General features: G+C 33.1%; 1 long non-coding RNA gene across 4 annotated transcripts; it reads right to left on the bottom strand.

The window, feature by feature from the left end:
• Positions 1-6116: 6116 nt before the first annotated feature.
• On the bottom strand, positions 6117-9605 carry LOC110724215. 4 transcript variants are annotated; one of them, XR_002511908.1, is made up of 6 exons: positions 9412-9605; positions 8691-9159; positions 8233-8352; positions 7609-7808; positions 6591-6676; positions 6117-6503 (listed from the first exon to the last, which is right to left on the bottom strand). It is a non-coding gene; the product is annotated as an uncharacterized LOC110724215 (long non-coding RNA). The 4 variants fall into 4 exon arrangements; XR_002511909.1 differs by lacking the exon at positions 6591-6676 and having other exon boundaries at positions 8691-9061; positions 9146-9159; positions 9412-9602; XR_002511906.1 differs by lacking the exon at positions 6591-6676 and having other exon boundaries at positions 9412-9603.
• Positions 9606-10185: the final 580 nt, after the last annotated feature.

The following is a 10185-nucleotide window of genomic DNA, read 5'->3' as shown; positions in this document are numbered from 1 at the left end:
AGGATATTCCGAGGAGGCACACACGAGTCAAAATGGCTTATCACGATCCCAGTGAAATCAAAGAATGTAGACGCTGGAACAACCTGATTCATGATCTCGAGGCTTTTTGCGACAAAGCATCTGCAGTGGACAATGATACAGTTGAGGCAGTTCGCACAGCAGTGTCAAAGATTCAAGCGGAAATAAAAGTACGCCATGCTAAACACTTGGCAGCCAATGCTCCAACTGAGTGTTCAAGTTTCCCTTGTTCTGAAATTGGATCATCTAATCCCCAGCAAGGGCCAGGTAGTACACCAATTTCAATGTCCAAGGCACATTAATTACCGATACCAGAAAAACTGTCTGGCTGCGAAGGAGGGCATAACAACTTTGCATATGTGATTCATGATCCTTTATCTCAAAAATGGCGTCATGGGCGTCCAAAGGGCTTTAAAAATAAGAGTGTGGCTGAATTAGGCAGCACACCGATGCCTGTGTCCGAGTCACAAAAAGTACTAAGGCCAGCACTACCACAATATTTCTAATTAACAACGATTCAAAATAGCAATAGATAACGGTCAACAATCGTTGTAGGTGAAATTGTTGTTGTAGAGGGGGGTATCATGTAACAACGATTACTCTAACCGTTGTTAAATGTATGGTGTTAACAACATTAGACTACCCATTTAACCACTGTCAATATTGATATTCTAACCGTTTGTAATGTGAATAGTTTGTTTGTTGTTAAAGTAAAGGTCTTGAATCGTTGCTATCAATTAACTAAGAACTTAATCTGACTATCAATAAATAAAAACACAACTAAATTTACACAACCAAATTGATTGTATATATATAAAATAAAAACCAATAAGTTTCACGGTGTCCATTGTAATAGAAAAAAAAAAATGAAGCATTCATAATCTTAACTTTAAGAATCTTAGAAACATTAAACTAATAAGAAATCTAAATATAATGATTTGTCCACCAATTGGTTTTAATTTCCTAAATCAACTAGCAAAGTAGAGAAGTGGCGTGCCAACTAAGTTTTCACTTCATCAATTTGCTCTGTGCTATAGTTGGGCCATAAACAATCTGAAAAGTACTGCACATATTGAATAAATTCTAATCAATAATCAAAGCACTAGTTAATTTTTAATACAAATAAAACATAACAATAAATTTACCATTTCCAGAATTTGTGGTTGGTTATGAGCAATGATATCTCGCATGAACCTTAGGACATAGTAACCACAATATACACCATTAGTCTGACGAGGACATTGCATAAAAATAAGTAAAATAAATAGAGCGGAAAGACATAACAATGACTCCAACTTACTTATAAAAGACAAGCTATAACAAATTTGGGTTATATTAATTAGTATCCTACGGAGTAAGGCACTTAGGCACTAATGACTATCTTTTCTAAAAAAAAAATTAGATTCATCATATGTTTCCTTTTTTTTTTTTTAAATTTTTTGTTATAGATATCACATAATCTTAAACAAACACAAAAAAAAAATACACTCTGAAATCTAGATACTACAAGTTTATCGACATGAAAGTGATATGCAAATAAGTACCTGAATTTTGGACCTAGTTGTACTTTTCTTCACCTTCTTACTTCCTACAACTTGATTTTGATATATAAGTAATGCCCTATCAAATGGGAAAATATATTTCAAACTTTTAAAGGAAAAGTAAAATATAAATATTGTCAAATGTATGGATAAAAAAATTCATCATAGTATTTTAATAATCAAGCTAACGTCTCCACAACGCTACGTAAATCATCTCTAATAGGATAATTTTCCTTTCGTAAGGGGTCCAAATAATAGACAACATTAGCTTCTGGATCAATCACACATAATATCCAATGGCGCCTACACATTGAGTTCATGATTGTAAGTCATATATAGTAACCAATATATGCATTAATTTAAAAATGGACATGAAATATATATATACGATTACACTAACCCAGTATTTTTTGGTGCCAAATAAACTTTTTCTTTCCTTGTAATCCCCTGAAGTGCATTAACAATATAACGTGGTCGTTCTACACGGTTCTCTTGAATCTTTTCTTCATGTCTGCTTTGCACCACTAAAGATATTGAGGATGGACATAAAACCCAAATTTGCTCTTCCCCGTTGCTTGACAATTGCGATACATTAACCTGATACAAAAAAAGGATTTAGTTTAAATACCTAAACACATTATTAACATAATATTATTAATAAATTAAACATATATAAAGCTTTTATTTCAATTTATTTAAAAAAAAAACAATTTAAGTCCGGTGATCATTATCATCTCATATCACCTTATTTTTTCTTCATTTAATGATTTATAAATTACTATTTTGTAACAGTCTAACAAAATAAAAAAAAAGGCAATTTTTTTTTAAAAAAATATCATAGTTGGTGGAGGCAATGATATAAAAAATAAAAGAAAGAAAGATCACGGTAATATTTTCCAATAGCAAGGAAAATAGTAGATTGACTTGCATGATATATGCAGACATGTGGCAGGCACCTATTTCTTCTTGGGCAATTAATTGAAAAATCTCCTCCTTGCCCATATAAATTTGTTAAGTTTGATTCACTATTGCTTCTTCCATAGGAATCATTATCTGCTCGTCTTTTTTCATTCTTTTAGCATACATAAATGTCAATCTTAATTCATGGGGTAGGGTATCAACATTAATAACTACTTCCATGTCAACTGTTGTAAGCTTAGTCTTTGATGTTGTCCGCTCTTCAAGTTTTTTTGCTTGCCAAGATTGAGCAACTTCTTTTTCTTTGACTTTTGGTGTTACTAGTCGTTGGAGCACGCGCTACGCGAGTGCCCCCCTGACGGTAAGATATGTAAGCTTCGTGGATGCGATCGTGTTTCGTAGTTTGAGGTGTTATTAACATGCTGATTAGGGGAGCATAATTTAATGAATTGTAAAAAGAGCTTGTTGTATCATTAATGTTATTATTGTGTGTGATTATCTTGAATATCCGATATCCAATTTTTTCAGATCAAAAATCCAAATTTTTTGTATTAGATACGGATTGGATCAACAAATATTCGAATTTTCAAATAGTTTTGCTTAGCACAAATTTAAGGATTAATCGGTGCAATATATGTAATGTTAATTGTGTGTTTTTATCTCTAAGATTATATAAACGCACATAAGTTTGGTTTATGCTAATTAGTTACATTTGAGCGATCGAGCATCTTCAGTAAATAATAATCCCTAATTCTTGATATATGTTTATTATGATTTAATTAATAAGTTTTTCACAATTATAAGTTTATTCGCATAATTAATATTTGTCTTTAAAGTTGTTTTCTAACTATCATAAATATGTTGTTCTGGTGTTGTTTAAGGAAAGAGCTCTTAGGGCTTTGAACAATAGAGTAAGTTGAATTCTAATATAGTAGGTTGATTAAATATGTATTTTTAAGAGTGTTATTGTGTATATGTAAACATGGAATGCACGATAATTCATTTTCTTACTACTTAGTGACTTTTAATTTTACTAATTAATATTAATCTCTCTCTTTCTTTTTGATTTATCTCCTTCCTAACTTTGTCTATATGTTCCCACTTTTTTTTAATGGCTTTGAAAAATTTTGGTTCACTTGCTCCCATTTTACTCGTTTCATTCTTCCTTTATTGGCCCAAACTCTTTCTCTCCCTCTCTTTCTTTCCTTCCTAATTCTTCTTGTCCTTATTCCATTCTAAAAATGAGCTTTTAAAACTATAGGTTGCACTTTCTCCCTCTCTTTCTCTCTCTCTCCCCTGAGCCATCTATCTGTCTATCTCTCCCAGCTTCTCTTGATCTTCCTTTTTCTTCTAGTCTCTTTCTTTCTCTCTTTATCACTCTATATCTCTTTCCTAGCCCCCTCTCTCTATTTAATTCACGAATTTTTTTCGATCTTCGACCTCTTCAATTATATTTCTCTTGCCCTCGTTCTCTCTCTATCTCACTATATTTTTCCTCTTTCTTTTTCTATTTCTCTCTTCTCGATCTTCCAGATCCTCTTTCCTATCTATTGGCTCCTTTCTCCCAACACTTCTTTAACAATCTCCGACATGTCCTTTACTCTTAGCTCATGGCTTGTCTTTTATTTTTCTGTTTTAGCTTGCCTTCTCTCTCTTTTATAACACCTTTCTCTCTCTTTCATATATATCACCTTTCTCTCTCAACCTCCCTTTATTTTTCTTTTCTAGCACCTTCATCTCTTAACCCTATTTATTTCTTTCTTTCTTTCTCTCTTTCTCTCTCTCTCTCTCCTAGCACCTTCGTCTCCTAATCCTCTCTTTCTCTCGGCATTGCCTTCTCTGTCTATTTGTTTGTCTCTTTTTCTCTCTTTACCCTTCTCTCTCTCCCTCTATTTCTCTCTCGATGTATCTTTTCTCGCGCCCCTCTCTTCCTATCCCTCCTCGTTTTTTCTCTCTCTCCCTCTCCTATTTCTTACTCCCTATCTTTTTTTCTCTCATCTCTCGTGTCTGTCCAACTCCTCTCCCCTTTCCTACCTCCTATCCTCTATCTTTCTAAAGCTATCTATAACTGTGGTTGTACAAATATAAACAAAACATTTACTCATGAATCTAACACGGTTATATCATAATGTTGATAAATATATTCTAAAGGTGACTTTAATCAATTTGATGCCTCAATTGTCACAAAAGCACATTGTTTAATTAATAACATTTATTGATTACTGAAAAAAGATTGTCTAAATCTAGTTGTCGAAATCTACTCCTCCTATATTGTTATCTCTTTTTCTCCTTCCCGGCCTTTAGCTTTCTCATCTTTAACTCGTCTTTTATTATTTCAACCATTTTAGAAAGTTTCTAAAAAGTATTGTCAACTCCTTACTCAATTACACTCTAAAAAGTATTATACGTCTTTCGTTCCTTTAATTCTCAAAACTCTCTATCTTCCTATTCTTTTTGCTCCTTTGTACTGACTTCATAACTTATAGGTATCTCTCTCTCTCTCTCTCTCTCTCTCTCTCTCTCTCTCTCTCTCTCTCTCTCTCTCTCTCTCTCTCTCTCTCTCTCTCTCTCTCTCTCTCAATAGGTTTTCTTGAGTGTTTCTCACTTTCACCCTCTTATCTACAGTCCTACATTCTCAATGGTTACTTCTTACCCAATTATACTCTAAAAAGTATTATTTGTCTTTTGTTCCTTTAATTCCCAAAACTCTCTATCTTCCTATTCTTTTTGCTCCTTTGTACAGACTTCATAACTTATAGGTGTATCTCTCTCTTTCTCTCTCTGTCTCTCAATAGGTTTTCTTAAGTGTTTCTCACCTTCACCCTCTTATCTTCATTCTTACATTCTCAATGGTTACTTCTTACTCAATTACACTCTAAAAAGTATTATTTGTCTTTCGTTCCTTTAATTCCCAAAATTCCGTATCTTCCTATACTTTTTGCTCCTTTGTAATGACTTCATAACTTATAGGTATCTCTCTCTCAATAGGTTTTCTTAAGTGTTTCTCGCTTTCACCCTCTAATCTACAGTCCTACATTCTCAATGGGTTTTTAAATGTCCTTGACTCTTACCCTAAATTTTGATTGAGAAAAAGAGAGTAACAATTTTACAACTACATGTCTTCTTTAACTTTCTTTACTTTCACTATGGCGGTTTTGGTAAGTGGGAATTGAGGGTGGGATTGGGAGTTTTAATCTCAATATAAAAAATAAGCCTTGTTTGATTGGTGGGAATCGGAATAAAAAGGGGTTTGTGAATGGGTTATTTACAGGTGAATTCCCACCCTTTTATTACCTAGTGAGGGTAGGCAATAAATGAATGGGAATGGGAATGGGAATAAGAAGAAAAATGAGATTTTTGCCATTAATGAAAAGAATTAAATAACAATCTTAATAAGGGTATTTTGTAAAATTGTTATTTATGTCCTATATATTCCCATCTACTATCCAAACAAGGTATTAGCATATTTTTATGTATTCCCATCAATTAATTCCCAAATCCCATTCCCACCTTTCAATCCCCAAACTCTCATTCCCACATTCCAAACGCCCCGTATATGTTTTCATCAAATCCTCGATCAGTATATGATTGCCCAAGGAAAAGTGAACAATTACCGAAATAACTTGTAAGAACTCTACATCAATAAGAAACTGAGAGCAGTACAATGACTTTTGATCATCTCATTTTTCAACATAATATTCTCGTATTATACACGTTGAGATTCATCCAACATTCCAACAAAACAACGAACGAATAAAGAAATTGAAGTTATATGGTCAGTAAACCTATACTGTACAAGTATACATGATTTCTATGAAAATTGCTTATAGAAACATGCATTTTGGTCAAACCATTTTGCCCTCATAAGAATGGTTTCTAATTTTCTATTAACATTTTTATACAGTTTGTCTACTTGTAGAAACATGCATTTTGGTCAAACCAAAAGTTGAAAGCACTCCTTATAGACTTCAATATACAGCTTCCAGTATGAGATGAAGAATCACCATCCTTGACATTGTTATGGCCCTGCAAGGGTGAGTTCGTATGACTGTGAGATTCCATCCCGAATTGAAGACTACATCAAATGACTGCAGTTATAAAGGATATACTTACCAATATAATAAATAATAGACAAGCGCAATAGTATAACCCATAAACCTCAACTCCTCAATTAAGACATTTTTTCTTGATTGTGTAGACTGGTAAATGAAAAAGATAACCCATGGTAGTTGGTGATAAGATATGACATAAATAAATAAATAAACCACACCACCACCGGTAATTGGAAAAGAAGGTTTTATGTTTATTGAAAATAAAAATATAGAGTATTTTCACAAAATCTACATGGTTCCTAGGTTCAAGGAATTCAAAAACATAAAACAGGATAGCAGTGTCATAAATTAAACCATTATAGCTTTTTCTGCTGAAACAACTTGCTTGCAAATCCAAATATCCTGATTATCTCTCTTTCTTTGCTTTTCATTAAGGCAAACCAGTCACCAAAGCCGTTTTTGAATGATGAAATACAAATGCATATGAAACTTATTCACCAAAGCTGTTGTAAAATAACGAAATAAAGATAGACATGAAATCAACAAGAGGATATTCAGAGCCGTCAACAGGTAGAGAAAACGATATAAAATAAGAGAAGAGAGCAATCAAAAGCTTAATAGAATATACTTCTCATAAAGTCATCAGCTAAGTAAGAGAAGTTTATTTCAAAGTCAATTCTCAACTACATTACAATAGTAGCTGCAGGTCACCAACCTTTTTTGAGTGGGTTTCATCTTGATTGAATTCAAAAGGAGAGGAGCAGATCAGATGTGTTGTATAAGATATTAGTTCTAGCAGACACTAAGGATTAAGCAATAACATCAGGATTAAGCAATAACTATATAAGATTGCAACATTAATCAATTTTGGACAAACATATCATTACTAAATTTTATAAATCAGCTTAATAAATCTTGGAAACAAGCACAGTTCAAACATATTAGCAGCACAGATTGCATAACTTCATATCTTCATAAGTAAAAAATTACAAGATTGCACATGAATAAGTAAAAAATTAAAGTGACTTTCATAACTTCTATTGAAAGCATGTTGAGCAGAAGAGTCTCACGACTCTCACCTATATTAGCAGCACAGATTACAGAACCAGGGCCAGGTGATATAACGATATTATCAAAGGCTCTTTCCTCGTATAAGCTGTAGTACGCTACTTCTCATGTTACCGTTCATAACAACAGTGATTCATTTTCATTTCCATAAAGAATATAGATACAATCCGCAGAAACAAACCTCCGCATTTGCTCCAGCAGCTCTAACACTCTGACAGTGAGAAGAAGGCAGCAACAAACAATAAACCAAAACAGAAAAAAAATCAGTCAAATAAGCCGATATATTCTTCAGTAATTGATTTCAACAAATAGACTCTCATCACAAAATTTGAACCAATCCAAAATTACAAGAGCAACCAATTAATAGTAATCTGAAATTGAACAATACAAAAACAAATTCCACAAATTGATTATTATTGATTGTGATAAACAAACACACAAAATCCACCTCCAAAATCACTCATAATTTCATAACTCAACATTAAAAAACAAAACAACTCAAAAAAGTACGCTCCCTTCATCATCAAGAAGACTCTAGATTCACTAACAGATGCAGTAGGAGTGAGATGAAAGAGTACGAGGTTGGTGTTGATAAAAGAGATTTTCTTATGGTATTGATTGAAATATTCACTAACCTGCGAATATCTTAAGCAACAACTTCAAGCTCAGGGTGTTGATGAAAGAGTATGAGGTTGGTGAGCAAGGGACATCACCGGCAATTCCGAGTAACTGGAATTGGTATGGTTGCTGTTCCACTGTCGTGTACACAGAGTTCCAGAATTTTTTATTTTTTGCAATTGCTTGAAATTGGAGGGCGGTATAAAGTCGAGTAAAAAAATAAAAATACACCCTAATTTGTTCAAAATTCCAAAGAAACTTGATAATTATTTTAAAATCCAAGTATAATAACAACCTAATTCGATTAACAATGAAATGCTAGATCGAGAAATGATTTTTGATGATTAAAAAACAAAAATCTAAATTACAGAATCTGAGCAAAAGCCCTTGAAAAAAATTACAGCCTAATTTTCTAGAAATGAGCAATTTTTACATATTTCTATTCAACCACATCAAATTGAAAGAGAGAAAATACCTTACAAATTTCTGAGTTTCATCAAATTGATGGCTATTATTTCCGGCGCCGTTCATCACAGTTTCTCTCCTCTTTTTCCCTTTCTTAGGTTTCATCACCACTCAGTCATTTAAAAATAGTTCGAGTTATTAATCGAATTTGAGAAAATTAATTAAGAAGCTTAATGAAGAAACGTAGCAAAAAAAAGGATTACTGTTAAAAGATTGTCAAAATTGATATTAGATGATTATAAAAAGGATAGAGATCTTACCTCAAGAAGATGCTTTAATGGAGGAAATTGAAACACAATCTCAGACTGAACGGGAACCTCGGAGACGGCGGGCCGAAACTGGAGGAATCGATTTCACAAGAGAGGAGTGGTAATTGATCAGCTAATTCAAAGAAAAAAACTAAACTCAAAAACTGCTCCAATGGTAAGTTTAGAGAGTGAGTGTGAGAGAGATTCGAAATACCACCTCCACCACGAATCCTGGTAACAAAGAAGAAGTCATTAGATCATACCACATTAATTCAGCTTGTCATGAATCAATTTTCACATAATTCCATTAGCTTAATTTGCATAACTTAATTCCCATAGCTCAATTCCCAAATCACGACATCCTATTAAACCGAATTCCACCAGAAATGATTCTGGATATTTAAAAAAAAAAAATTGAATTACAAATGGAGTTTTTGTTATTTTAGTTGGTAGTTTAATATTAAGAAAGGAGCAGAATTATACCTGAAGATCGGAGAAAACTACATCAAATATCATCTTCCACAAGCTCCCATAAACATCGTCGAAGGGATGATAGGTGGTTTTGAGCTCATCGCCATTGTTGTTGAAGGAAGACATATTTTTTCTCTCTAGTTTCTCTCTCCTTGTTTCCATAAATACTCTGAGCTTTTTTTTGAGATGAGAAGAAAGAGAGCTAAGGGAGTAGGCAAGGGAAGTCGGTGGAAAAGCGCTCAAGCTGTCAAGCATGAAGCATCAACCAATTAGAATACAGGGCAATTTCGGAATTCCATTAATTTCGGGGGTGTTTGTGTAATAACTCCAAAAGTTACTGTTACTAACTTCCCATTTTTATTAAGGGTTATAGATTGGAATCTATATCATTCTCCCCAATAATTAATTATGTTAACAAAAACACTCATCTTAGACAATGTCATGAATATTGTACATTATCCAAGCTGAAGGCAAATGACTAAGCAAAGTATGTGTGTTTATATAGTAATAGAATAACACCAAAGATAACTAAACTTTGTATTGGTTTGCCCAGGGAGTGATCCGTCTTTAATGCATTTGATGTAGTATGCAAGCTTGGAAAGGTATTAACTTGGTTCTGTAAGAATATTTACATATAATTTCAGTAATAGGTTGATAGTTTAACCATTCCTATGCTCATCTGATAATATATTTTTAGAAAATTAAGAATGTGTAAAATAAAATAATGTGAATCAGTGTACATCGTTTTTTGAACCCTTGGTGCAACTAGTTTGTTTTGCTTTTGAT

This window comes from Chenopodium quinoa, unplaced genomic scaffold, assembly GCF_001683475.1.
Source record: "Chenopodium quinoa cultivar QQ74 unplaced genomic scaffold, ASM168347v1, whole genome shotgun sequence".
NCBI classification, from domain to species: Eukaryota; Viridiplantae; Streptophyta; class Magnoliopsida; order Caryophyllales; family Amaranthaceae; genus Chenopodium; species Chenopodium quinoa.
This window is presented reverse-complemented; position numbering and strand designations above follow the sequence as displayed.